The sequence below is a fragment of the Mastigoproctus giganteus genome, chromosome 8 (genome assembly GCF_048544385.1).
Source record: "Mastigoproctus giganteus isolate SK-2022 chromosome 8, ASM4854438v1, whole genome shotgun sequence".
Classification (NCBI taxonomy): domain Eukaryota; kingdom Metazoa; phylum Arthropoda; class Arachnida; order Uropygi; family Thelyphonidae; genus Mastigoproctus; species Mastigoproctus giganteus.
This window is the reverse complement of record NC_143582.1, coordinates 83,230,194-83,244,710: the sequence shown is the minus strand read 5'-3', so window position 1 is coordinate 83,244,710 and position 14,517 is coordinate 83,230,194. Positions and strand designations below refer to the sequence as shown.

At 37.3% G+C, this 14,517-nt stretch overlaps 1 protein-coding gene across 1 annotated transcript in view; it reads right to left on the bottom strand.

Annotated features, from left to right (window-relative positions):
• The window catches only part of LOC150081685 (annexin B9-like), a 208,120-nt gene extending 193,969 nt beyond the window's left edge, over positions 1–14,151 (bottom strand). Inside the window, exon 1 of the mRNA XM_090380286.1 lies at positions 14,077–14,151. The gene's annotated coding sequence lies outside the window, so the exon portion shown is untranslated. The remainder of the gene's footprint in view (positions 1–14,076) is intronic.
• Between the last annotated feature and the right edge of the window lie 366 nt (positions 14,152–14,517).

Below are 14,517 nucleotides of genomic sequence, written 5' to 3'. Positions count from 1 at the left end.
TGTCTATTAGCAAAAATTAGATCCACAGTCAATCTACCTTTTCTTAAGCCAGTCTGCTTTTCCCTCATCCTACTTTCACCTTTTTTTGTAGTCCCCTCTTCACTACTTTTTCAAAGATTCCTCTACACTGTTCTTTTGAAGATAAAAACATACAAATTTAATTTTTACTTTCAAAATCAGAAACTGTAATCTAGATTTCAACATGGTTGGAACTTACAGTTCATATTTACTGCCTGTTAGCATCAGTTTATTGTAAGTAGGTAGGGGCACTAGTGAGATCTTCATTACATCCAGCATGGAGGTGGAAGCAGATTTGTTCTGTTGGAGGGAATGATGATGATATATGATTAAAAACTTCAACTGCCATTTTTTCAAACCCATCTGCCTAATTTTTCTAATCCTGTTCCAGTAGCATACCTTCAGCACTGTCATCGATCATCCTGCCAACCTTTGTATCATCTGCAAATTTACACATTAAGCCTGATATACCTTCATTAATATCATTAATAAATATATAAAACAACAATGGGCCCAGCACTGAACCCTGGCAAACTCCACTAATAACATAGACCATGAAGAGTGTCCATTAACAACCACTCTTGTATTGAAGTCATTAATCAACACTTATTCCAGCATTAATTTACTCGCACAATGAACTTTGATAATGCTATTAATGATTTTGCTAATAGAAAAAGCCAAAGATTACTTAAAAATCTGCATTTAAAAATTAGTTTGTAGAATTTTATTGTTTAAATTAAATACTGAACTCTATTTTAATTATATTTTTGGGCCCTTTTTTTTCATGGATCCTAGGCACAGTGCTTAATGGAAATAATGGTCCTGATTCACTCTCCTACATTTTTAACACATTGTGATTTTTCCTACCAAGCAAACCAATTTTTTTTTTTTTTTTTTTGCCTTCACTCACTGGGACTCTAGTTTTGTGTCTGACCATATTGGGATTATCAAAATTTCTTAAAACTTTCTCACATTAGCATGATTAGTGCTTAGCTGTAAGGTGAAATACTGATAGGAATTCCTATATTTAAAACCTATTAATCCAATGTGGATTTAGACATTTTTGTTCAAGGGAAGAATTAAAAAAAAAAGTACTCATCCAAAAATTGGCAAACCTATTGTTCAAAAAATAGCAGCTAGCCAATTAACAACCTCATTTCAAATTTGGTTTTGAAAACAATCAAATATGAAAATAGCTGAAGCAAAATACATATGGGAAGCAGTAATCCCAGATTAACGTATCAACTCTGTGCTACCACACTGACAGTGGTAGAGAATGAAAAGGATATGGAAGTAATTGTGCAGGCAGATATAAGTTTTCTGAGCAGTGCAGACAGTATGCAAGAGTAGCTCGTAGTGTCTTGTCAATGATATACAGGAATTTTTCTAGCAGGGATAAGGAGGTGATTATCCCCTTGTATAAGGCAATGGTCAGGCCACACCTTGAGTATTGTATACAGGCCTGGAGGCCTCATTTTAGAAGGATGTAGAGCTGTTGGAACGAGTACAGAGAAGGGCAACAAGATTAGTGAATGGAACAAAGGGTTGCTCTTATAAAGAAAGGCTTAAGTTTTGCATATTATAGTGTCTGGTGACTAGGCCCCTGCGAGGTGATCTGATTGAAGTGTATAAAGCCTTGAATGGTTTGAGCATGCTCAATGCTGATGGGATTCTTCCTCTTGTTCAGAATAATCACCTGAGAGGGCATAAATTCAAATTGAGGAAAGACGGTTGTAGGATAGATGTGCGGAAGTTTGCCTTTAGCCAGCGGGTGGTTGATTGCTGGAACAAACTTCCATCTGTCATTGTAGAAGTTGATAGCATAAATAGATTCAAGGCAGAACTTGACAAACATTTGGAGCGAGTGGATGGGTGAAATAAGGGTGGTTTTTTTTTTGGCTGATGCTATATAAGCTCGATTTCTTGCATCATGCCTTTGCTAATGCTAAAAAATGGAACTCTACAGAAAAATGAAAGAAGAATTTGAAGAAGAAGAAGAAGACAGAAGCCTATGACAGGTATAGACTAGTCTGTAATCAAGTCACAAAGGATTATTATCACAGATGTTAAGTAGTCATCTATCAGATGATAGATGACTACTTAACATAGATGGGTTGACTATTGATGATCATGCTCAGGTAGTTGATAAACTGAATGAGTATTTTGCATCTACATTCACACATGAGGAGTTATTCAATTAGGGGAATGCCAGACGTTTATCAAACTCTAACAGGGAGCTAAGTGATTTTGTAATAACTGAGAGCAAAGTGGAGGAGAAATTGTTGAAGTTAAACATAAGGAAGGCACCTGGGGTGGATGCAATCTATCCAGTTATATTAAACGAGGCAGCAAAGGAAGTAAGCAAACCCTTAGCCATAATTATGAGAGCTTCCTTGGGAGGTCCCCATGGACTGGAGGTGTGCAAATGTATTACCAATTCACAAAGGGGGTTCAAAAGGTGACACAAGTAACTACAGACCTGTTAGTTTAACTTGTGTTCCAGGGAAAATAATGGGATCACTGGTTAAAGAAACATTGCAGGATATCTAGACAAGACTGCAGTAATAGTTAAGACAGCATGGGTTTGTTAAAGGGAGGTCTTATCTGACCAATTTGATTGGATACTATGATGTGGTCACAAAGAAACTGGATACAAAAAATAATTTTGATCCTGTGGCACGTGGAAGATTGCTGTACAAATTGGAGAGGTATGGCATTAAGGGTAAGTTGCTACAATGGATAAAGGGATGGTTGAGTGGGAGACGACAGAGAGTGGTAATCAATGGACACTGCTCTTCATTGACAAATATTATTAGTGGAGTTTCTCAGGGTTCGGTGTTGGGCCCATTGTTGTTTTCAGTATTTATCAATGATATTGATGAAGGTATATCAGGTTTAATATCCAAGTTTGCAGATGATACAAAGGTTGGCAGGGTTGTTAATGACAGTAAAGACAATATGCTACTCCAACTGGATCTAGATAAGTTGGGAAAATGGGCTGAGAAGTGGCAACTGAAGTTTAACATTTATAAATGCAAAGTACATATGGGTAGCAATAACCGAAGAGAAACGTACCAACTCTGTGGTACTACACTCAGGGAAGTGTAGTACCACACAGTTGGTACTACACTTCCCTGGGGATAATTGTGCAGTCAAATATGAAGTTCACTGAGCAGTGCTGACGGGCTGCCAGGGCAGGTCATGGAGTCTTGTCAATGATATATAGGAATTTTGCTAGAAAGGACAGGGAGGTGATTATCCCATTATACAAGGCAATGGTCAAGGCACACCTAGAGTACTGTGTACAGGTCTGGAGGCCTCATTTTAGGAAGGATGTAGAGTTGCTAGAACGAGTACAAAGAAGGGCAACAAGATTGGTGAGAGGAACAAAGAGGTGATCTTACCAAGAAAGGCTTAAGTTCTGCAAAAAGAAGCACCTGCAAGGTGATCTGAATGAGGTGTATAAGGCCTTGAATGGGTTGAGCAAGCTGAATGATGATGGCATTCTTCCTCTTGCACAGACTAAGAACTTGAGGGGGCACAGTTTCAAATTGAGGAAAGATAGTTGTAGAACTGATGTGCAGAAATTTTCCTTTAGCTAGCGGGTAGTTGATTGGTAGAACTGACTTCCATCTTTTGTTGTGGAAGCTGATAGCCTAAATAAATTTAAGACTGAGCTGGACAGGCATTTGGAATGAATGGAGGGGTGAAATGGGAAGGGGTTTTTTTTGGCTGTGCTGCATAAGCTTGCTTTCTTGCATCATATGCCTCTAGTAATGTTAATGCTAATGACACAAATCGAACAAAATGTAAAATTTGTACTGCAATTCACTTAAGTTTTATTTCCAATACAGTAACAATTCCTTAGGTAATCATCACTGCCAATGGATTTTTGTCACTAAATGAGTTATACAACATGGTACAGTGGTTTGAGAATAATTTACAGACAATTTGAATTATGTCCTTCCAAAACAAAGTATTATATTTATTTTACAGACCCTCTGTTTTGGAAGGACATAATTCAGAAAACTTCAAATTAAAAAGAGAGATATAGGTACATCAAACATTTTAGAATTCTTTGGTTCCCTCATCAGTGATGAATAACAAAAAAATAAAAATTTAAAAAGCACTTGCATGTTGCTATGAGGTGAACATAAAGAGAGAAAAATATACAAAATCAGAGGTGTAAGGTTCTATACTACAAAGAAGCCAAGCACTTCTCAAATAACTCCAATGACAGAATAGAAGCCTAAGGGTTGTCCCGTATGCAGAGGCACCATGAAGCCCTCTTAGCTGCAAGTCTTACTAGGCATGTAGGAGAAGTTAGACCTGGAAATGATGTCAGCAGCAGAGGATCTAGAGCACTTTCTCCTTGGTAATGGGTATAGCATTATACTACTTTTGGAGAAGAATGGCCCTATTTCATATGAATACATGCCCATTCATTTTCTCTTGAACAGAGTAGCTGCATTTTTAGGATAATGCCAGTGTTTCTGTTAACATAATTAAATATTTGAACAAAATCTTGGAAGCATACAATATACAAAATCCTTTTGTATGCTTCCAAATTTATATATAAAAAAAATTATAATATTATTTGTCACTGACAATAGTTCAAATCAAGGTTCCCTACATTATAATGCCCTTCCAATGCGGTGTTGCATGATATTTTACAAAATTTTCATCCTTAAATTATTAGTCTAGGGAATGTTAATAAGAACATTGTTGTAGTAACCAAGAATGCAGCCTATAATTGCAATCAACTGCTACTAGTAAAGCAGTTGCTGCACCAATGAACTTTTGCATTCAATTGTGCATAAGGACCTGTGAAGAATGCTCACAGATATTCACAAAAACTGAAAAGTGAAGAGCACTGACTCCAAGACGAATTTGAATTTTGTTATTCAGTTTTCTGGCAAGCATAAAGGTAAATAGTACAGGTAAATGGCCTTGGAACATTCTGTAGACAAAATGAAGTGCATTTCCAACATTAGCATTAGCATTAGCATTAGTAGAGGCATACGATGCAAGAAAGCAAGCTTATTCAGCATCAGCCAAAAAAAAAAAAAAAACCCACTCCCATTTCACCCCTCCGTTCGTTCGAAATACCTGTCCAGTTGAGCTTTAAATTTGTTTAGGCTATCAACTTCAACAACAAGTGATGGAAGTCGGTTCCACCAACCAACCACCCGCTGGCCAAAGGCAAATTTCCGCACATCTATCCGACATCCGTCCTTCCTCAATTTGAATTTATGCCCTCTGAGGTGATTATTCTGAGAAAGATGAAGAATCCCATTGGCATTGAGCATGCTCAAACCATTCAAGGCCTTATACACCTCTATCAGATCACCTCGCCGGTGCCTAGTCTCCAGACTCTGTAATTTGCAAAACTTAAGCCTTTCTTCGTAAGAGCAACCCTTTGTTCCATTTACTAATCTTGTTGCCCTTCTCTGTACCCGTTCCAGCAGCTCTACATCCTTCTTGAAATGAGGCCTCCAGACCTGTATACAGTACTCAAGATGTGGCCTAACCATTGCCTTATACAAGGGAATAATCACCTCCTTATCCCTGCTAGAAAAATTCCTGTATATCATTGACAAGACACCATGAGCTACTCTTGCAGCTCGTCTGCACTGCTCAGAGAACTTCATATCTCCCTGCACAATTACCCCCAGGTCCTTTTCATTCTCCACCACTGTCAGTGCAGTACCGCAGAGTTGATACGTTGCTCTGGGGTTACTGTTTCCCATATGTAGTACTTTACATTTGTCAATGTTAAACTTCATTTGCCACCTCTCAGCCCATCTGTTCAACCTTTCCAGATCCTGTTGCAGCAGCATAGCGTCAGTAGTGTCCTTAACGACCCTGCCAACCTTTGTATCATCTGCAAACTTGGACATTAAACTTGATATCCCATCATCAATATCATTCATAAACACCGAAAACAACAACGGACCCAACACGGAACCTTGAGGAACTCCACTAATAACATTAGTCCACGTTGAGCAGTGTCCATTGATTACCACTCTCTGTCTTCTGCCACTCAACCATCCCCTTATCCATAGTAGCAATTTGCCTCCAATGCCACACTGCTCCAATTTGTGCAGCAGTCTTCCATGTGCAACAGTATCAAAAGCCTTTCTAAGATCCAAATATATAATATCAAAGTTATTCCCTGCATCCAGTTCTTTTGTGACTACATCATAGTATCCAATCAAATTGGTCAGGCAAGACCTGCCCTTAACAAAACCATGCTGCGTCTGAGCTATAACTGAATTCTTGTCTAGATGATCCTGCAGTGCTTCTTTAACCAGTGCCTCCATTAATTTACCTGGAACAGAAGTTAAACTAACAGGTCTATAATTACTTGTGTCAGCCTTTGATCCATCTTTGTGAATTGGGGTTACATTTGCACATCTCCAGTCTATGGGTACCTCCCCTGAGTCCAAAGAAGCTCTCATAATTATGGCTAGGGGTTTGCATACTTCCTTTGCTGCCTCCTTTAATATAACTGGATAGATCCCATCCACCCCAGGTGCCTTTTTTATGTTTATCCTCAACAATCTCTCCTCCACTTTCCTCTCAGTTATTACAAAATCATCCAGCTCACTGCCAATGTTTACTTTACCTACATCATTCTCCTTCCTGAATAACTCCTCATGCGTGAATGTAGATGCAAAATACTCGTTTAGATTGTTAGCCACCTGAGCAGGATCCTCAACTGTTGAACCATCAATATCCAGTGGACCAATCTGATTCATCCCTTTCCTTCTCGAGTTCAAGTATGTAAAGAACTCTTTTCTGTTTTTCTTTGCATCCTTTGCCAAGGATTTTTCGTAGTCTGCCTTTGCCTGCCTAATCTCCTTTGTGACTTGGTTACAGACCAACTTATATCTATCATAGGCTTCCATGTCACCCATTAATTTATATGTATCCCATGCATTTTTCTTCTCTGCCACATGTCTCATTAGTTCATCTGACAACCATTTAGGCCTAAACCTTGAACAATATTTCTTAGTTGGTATGTAAAGCCTGGTAGCCTCCAAGATTAGTTCCTTGAATGCTTCCCATTTTGAGTTTGCTGTTGGTAAACATGAAGGTTGGTAAACATGCTGTTGGAAAACATGAAGATGACAACAAGCAGAACAGTTGGATATTAGTATTACTAGTCACAAAGGATGCAAGAATGATAGTTTATACAGTATCAGTAAGGAAAAAACACTTTCCATATCACCTGTCCATACCCCCCCCTTAATAGTTTGTGCAGTTCTAACTTGAATTTATTCAAACTATTCACCCATGACACCACATGTAATTTTGTTCCAACAATCAACTGCCATCTGGCTGAAGATAAGCTTCTGCACATCTATCATACAGCCATCCTTCCTCAATTTAAAACACAAGAATAATTGCTGATACTATCGAGGCAGTGTTAGGTGGATAGGAAAATTGATAGCTGAGAGCACGGGTTGGCAACCTTTTTTGAGCGAAGAGCCATTTTTGATCTAATTAAAAAAACAAAAATCTGAAGAGCCGCACCTCAGTTCAAGCTGGGATGAGGAGGAGATTTTTTTAAGAAATAGAATAGAGTGGGAAGGTGTTTTATTAAAAAAAAATCTATTTTTTGAAATATTATATATTAATACTGTAAGAACGTAACAAACATTCAATTAGGTACGAATTAATGTGAGTTTAGCTGCTGAACTTCTTGAGCGAGTCTCTCAACATCAGGCGAGTATGCCGTAATTTTCATCTTTAAAAATGCTGAGAGACTCACATTGTTCAAATGGTTTCTTGATTTATTTTTAATATATTAATATTTGTTCGCAGAAATACGTCGCTTGTCGTACATATGTGGGCTAAAAGTTAAAGAGCTGCAATTCCAAGTTCAAAAAGCCGCATGCGGGTGGCGTGCGAGCCACAGGTTACCAACCCCTGGCTTAGAGGTATACACAGACTAGTAGAGCAGCAGGAAGATGTGAAAGTGATTCTTGCACTGCTTCCATTCGAACAAGCAGCAGACTGGAAAGCAAGAATTTTAGGATTTCAAGCACTGTTGTGGGTCATCAGGAAACAAGTAAATACATGGGCTGTATTAGGGTAACTAAGCGTAAAAACAGGTGCATGTATACTTGCATGTACACTAATGCTAGAAGCACAGAAAATCAATTAGATGAATATGAAGTACTGATTAAGTCAGCAAATACAGACACTGTAGGGATACCAGAAATATGGTGTCACTCAAACATAAGGGATGCAGAATTTGAATGTGGGCAGTACAATGTGTACAGAAAGTAAGGAGGGGAATTATGCTCTTAGTTAAGAAGCATATTAAATCTAAGGTAGTACCATGGAGGCAACATGGGTGGCCAGTGCAATGTGGAGTCATTCTGGTGTGATGTCTGCACTGGGAAAACAAAAATGAGAGAAACAGTGTGTGTGTGTGTGTGTGTGTGTGTGTGTTATAGGCTTAATGACTGTGATGAGTATAACAAACAACTGTACATAGACAAGTAGTACACAACACAATACACAGTAACTATACACAAGAGTTGGCAGTAAATCAGAATGTCTTATAATGGAGAATTTTAACTTTCCATATTTCAACAAACTTTTGGTTGGTCACTCACACTAGCAAGACATGAATTTACGGGATGACTGTTTTCTACAGCAGCATGTTGGAAGGGCAACAAGAAGAAACAATAATCTTGATCTGAATATTATGAGCAACAGTTAACAGCATGATATAAACACTGAAGTGCACAATTGTAATCTTAATAAGCCTATTTCCCAGCTATTTGCTCCTACATTACGTAAAATGCTATTTTCCTCCTGATCAAAAATCACAGAATCCCACCACAATATAATTCCTATCACACAGCCTTGATATTGTCTATTCTAAATTTCAACTCTGCAATTAGCCTTCTCCATCTACAGCCTATTAAACTAATGCAATTTAAACCACAACTAATTGTGAAAGGAGTCTTTGAGATCTTACACAACCATAATGTTCTGCTCTTCATATATTCAGTCCAAAGAGCTGAAACTCTCAACATCTTTCAACAAAAGTCTTTTCTTTAATTTTGCCATTGAAAATTCAGAAATCTTTATTAGTAATCATGCAAAAAGTAAAAACACAGGACCAAGTTAAGCCTAAAGCTAAGGACCAAGTTAAGCTCAATAATTACATACACATGCTAAAAAACATGAATTTAAAATCAGCACATGCATCTTTTGCATCCAATTCTTTGTACCTGCTCTTAACACTTTATGACAATGCATCCGGTTATGCTCCACTCCTTTGCATCATGGAAGAATCTGACTAGCATTTCATTAGCATAGGCATATAATGCAAGAAAGCATGCTTATACAGCATTAGTGAAAAAAAAAATTCCCATTTCACCAATATATTCGCTCCAAAAATTTTTCCATTTCTTCCTTGGATTTATTTAAGCTATTAACTTCCACAACGACAGATGGAAGTTTGTTCCGGCAATCAACCACCCGCTGGCTAAAGGCCAATTTCCATACATCTATTCTGAAATTGTTTCCTTGATTTGAATTTATGCACCTGCAGCTGTGTAATTTGAGCAAGAGGAAGAATCCCATCAGCATTGAGCTTGTTCAAACCATTCAAGGCCTTATACATCTCAATAAAATCACCTCACAGGGTGGGCCTAGTCACCAGACACTATAATATGCAAAACTTAAGCCTTTCTTTATAAGAGCAACCCTTTGTTCAATTCACTAATATTGTTGCCCCTCTGTACTTGTTCCAGCTCTACATCCTTCCTAAAATGAGGCCTCCAGACCTGTATACAGTACTCAAGGTGTGGCCTGACTATTGCATCCTCTACCACTCTGAGTGTAGTACCACACAGTTAATACGTTACTCTGGGGTTATTGCTACCCAGTACTTTATATTTGTTAATGTTAAACTTCAGTTGCCACTGCTCAGCCCATCTGCTGAACTTTTCTAGATCTTGTTGCAGTAACATACTGTCATTAACAACCCTGCCAATCTTCGTATTGTGTGCAAACTTAGCCATTAAGCCTGATATACTTTCATCAATATCATTAATAAATACAGAAATTTAGGCCTAAACAATATACCCAAGGCTGAACCCTGGGAAACTCCTCTAATAATATTAGTCGATGAAGAGCAGTGTCCATTTATTTCAACTCTCTGTCTTCTCTCATTCAACCATCCCTTTATCCATAGCAGCAAACTGCCCCCGATGTCTCACTGCTCCAACTTGTACAGCAGTCTTCCTTCTGCAACAGAATCAATAGCCTTCCTAAGATCCAAATATATGATATCAAAATTATTCTTTTCATCCAGTTGTTTTGTGACCACATCAGAGTATCCAATCAATTAGTCAGACAAGACACCTTACTTAACAAACCCATGCTGCGTCTGAACTATAACTGCAGTCTTGTCTAGCTGATCCTGCAGTGCTTCTTTGCCCAGTGCCTCCATTAATTTCCCCAGAACAGAAGTTAAACTAACAGGTCTGTAATTACTTTTGTCACCCTTTGAACCTCCTTTGTGAATTGGGGTCACATTTGCACAACTCCAGTCCATAGGTACCTCCCGAGTTCAAGGAAGCTCTCATAATTACGGCTAATGGTTTGCTTACTTCCTTTGCTACCTCCTCTATTATAACTGGATAAATCCCATCCACCCCAGGTGCCTTTCTTATGTTTATCTTCAACAGTTTCTGCTCCACTTTGCTCTCAGTTATTACAAAATCATTTAGCTCAATGCCATAGTTTAATTAACCTCTGGCATTCTCCTCCCTAAATAACTCATGTGTGAATGTAGAGGCAAAATACTCATTTAGTTTGTTAGCTACCTGAGCAGGATCATCAACAGTTGAACAATCAATATCAAGTGGACCAATCTGATTCAGCCCCTTCCTTCTAGAGTATACACAAGTAAAGAACTCTTTGCTGTTTTTCTTTGCATCCTTTTCCAAAGATTTCTCGTAAACCCCAGGAACTCACATCTGGTGAGTATGGGCTTGGCACACCCATGGTCCTCAGCTGAATATCATCATTCTCTCTTTCTTGGTGATTCCTTTCTACTTTTGTGTCTCTCTCTCTCTCTCTCTCTCCTAGGGTAACTTGGGAATTTTTTTTTGGCAGGTGCAGCATAAGCCTCAGGCTTCCTTGCACTGTATAGCTAATAATAATAATCTGCCTTTGCCATAACCTCCTTTGTGACTTGGTTACAGACCAGCTTATATCTATCATAGGCTTCCATGTCACCTATTAATTTATATGTATCCCATGCATTTTTCTTCTCTGCCACATGTCTCATTAGTTCATCTGACATCCATTTAGGCCTAAACCTTGAACAATAATTCTTAGTTGGTATGAAAAGTCTAGTAGCTTGCAAGATTAATTCTTTGAATGCTTCCCATTTTGAATTTGCTGTTGGTAACATCATCAGTTGGTCCCACTGTAGAGACTTTAAAAACTGTCTCAGAACCTCTGTAGTCACCTTTAAGAAAGCAAAAACCCTTCCCTTTACCCCTGATGGTAGTTACCTCCTTAAGTAAATTCCACATCAGACACACTGTGATCACTGCCACCTAGTGGTTCCTTTATCTGCAGATTCTTAATGCATGAAGAATCACTGCTGATAATCAGATCAAGAGTATTACTCCCACTGGTTGCCTCCTGAACATGCTGCTGCTGCTGTAGAAAACAATCATCCAATAAATCTACAAAAGCCTTTCTAGTGTGCAAATGACCAACCCACAAGTTCCAGTCAATATCTGGGAAATTACAATCCCCATTATAAGACAATCTGATTTACTGGCCCACTCTATTTCTCTGTACAGTTATTTCTATTACACATTCTACTCTCAATTTTGCTTTGCCAGTGTTCATGTCACGCCAAACTGATTCAACACTGCACTTTTTTTTCTTTTGTTAGTTGTTGAAGCATTGGCTTCTTTGGCCATAATGCATCTCCCAAAGGTTTGCATTTTTACTCTGATCCAAGCCCGAGGCAGGATTCGAACCCGCGACCTTTGGGTTGCCAGGCATGCACTTTACCCACCTGGCTAGCCCAGTCGGCTCAACGCTGCTCTTCCTTAGATTTTGTGTTTCTTAACTAATAGCATAACTCCCTCCTCCCTTCCTATTCTGTCTATCCTTTCTGTACACTGTACTCACCAAATTCCAATTTGCATTCCTTATATCTGTGTAACACCACGTCTCTGATATCCCAACAATATCTGCATTTGATATTTCGACCAACACTTCAAATTCATCAAATTTATTTACCATAATTGCTGAAGCACACAGGTTTTTCAATTGATATTTCATTCACTGTCAATCAAAGACACTAATGTATATAAAATTCAATAAGAAAGAGGACAAAAAAAACAATATTAAAACAAAGCATTGAGACATGTTTTATTTTCAAAAAATAATTTAAAATAATTATTTTTAATATGAAATAAATGAATTTTTCTCAGTTGTGTTCAGAAAAGACAAACTAAACACAGCATCAAAAAGTGAACAATTTAATTATTTCTTGCTAATTTACATGGTTCTACAATGGGGTTACTTTTTTACTGCATTAGGGAATTCACATATGGAGAAAAAATTTTAATAAGATGTAACAGTAATAATCACTGAAATCAACTAATCTAAATCAAAAAGTTTTTCTTTATTTATTTGATTGTGGTTAGGAAGTTAAATGGTTAGTTTGTTTGCATCAAATACAGGGTGGTCATACAATGAGTTAATGATATATTCATCTAAAAACAAGAAAATGTGATAGCCAAGTTTTATTGCGATCTTTAAAAAAAAGAAAAGAAAAAAAAGAGAATGTGCAAATAAGAAACATCAACATTATGCAAATTAATTTGTAGATATTATTAAAAACAAAGTTCAGATAAGGAATAGAAAATAAATCTGCACGGCTTTGCAATTAGTAAAGTGGTGCTTGCTTTAGAACTATGTGTTCCTCTTGTATGTTGTTATCATCAAACTGTAATTGAACAGTAATAATACCACGGTCAGCCTCGAAGCCTGTAGAAGAGAATAAACATTGAAGTAAAGATCCCCTGAAGGTTCTGATATATCAGTTTGACCAAACTGGATGCATTGCTGTTAAAAAACAAAAAAGGCTATCCCACAAAAGAAACCACTGCAGAAAAACCATTAGCCTCAACTTTACCATTGGAGAATGCAGTTCAAGGCAGATATAATCAAGATATTTACACACACCCAATACAACTATATTCAAAACAGTGACCAATATACTGGAAGTGAGCCCTTAAAAATTCAAACGAGTTCACGAGCGTCCATGACTTTCAGTCATATACTCTGAGGATCAATTTCATTAAGAGCCAGCTAATGATTATTATAGTCCTTAATACACACCTTAATAATAATCCTTAATACAACCCAGAGGACCAAGACTGTTTAAAGTGTTAAGTTCAGACCAGAAATATTACCCATACCTCTCCAAAGGAAGGGAAAGGTCTATTAAATGAATATATTACAGAAATTCCACTCAAAAAACAAATATGGGAAATCAAGATTTTTTTTTTTTGTTATGTATTATTTATGTTTATTGACTTCATAACTAAAACTATAGTTTATCTAGAAGAACTTTTATAATTAGTGGCAGTCCCAGAATAAGGAGCTAAAGCAGTGTTAGAATCATTAAGCTTTAATTATCCTGTGACAGTCAAAAAAAAAAAAACCGCATTATTTTGATCATAAGGGGGCCTATAGCCCATTAAACGCCTAAATGGCACTACCACTGCTAATAATGATATGCGTTCACAACTGCGCGTGAAACCGTTAGCCGCACAGAAATAAAGGTTATGCATGGCATGATGAATGACATAACATGGGAGGTCCCGCATCGGCTTTTCCCGGAATGATATATATTTTTGAAACCCATAAGAAGTATGTACCACATGTGGAATGGTTAAGTTATTGTAAAATATTTGAGAATTCTACTTCCAAAAGCTATAGATGGCATATAAATAATATATATATTACAAAAAATTATATCAGCTGAAATACCTGATAATTAAAAATCCACACGCATATGCACTGTAATACTAAATACGTCACAGAGTTATATTGAGGCTCACTTTTTAATCCATGCATTGCACAAAAGTAAAATACAAACACAAGAAACTGATGGTTTATTATTTGATGGTGATCAAAAGTGTTATTGCAATTATTTCAAATAAATCGTAATAAAAATGCACAATATGATGAATATAAAAATATTAATTAAGAAACTAAACAACTAAGAATACGTGTTATTTTCTCTCACAAAGTACATCTAAAGGAAAGACTGAAAATAAAAAAAAATATTTGGTCCTTTCCATTTACAAAAAAAAAATTTCACAATGTCCTTGGAAAGGAGAAGAAAATGCGTAGTAAATTCATGAATCTCTATAAAAGCTGAAATCTGAATTTTAAAGGCTCTTTGGTCCACAACTCTAGACTGGAACG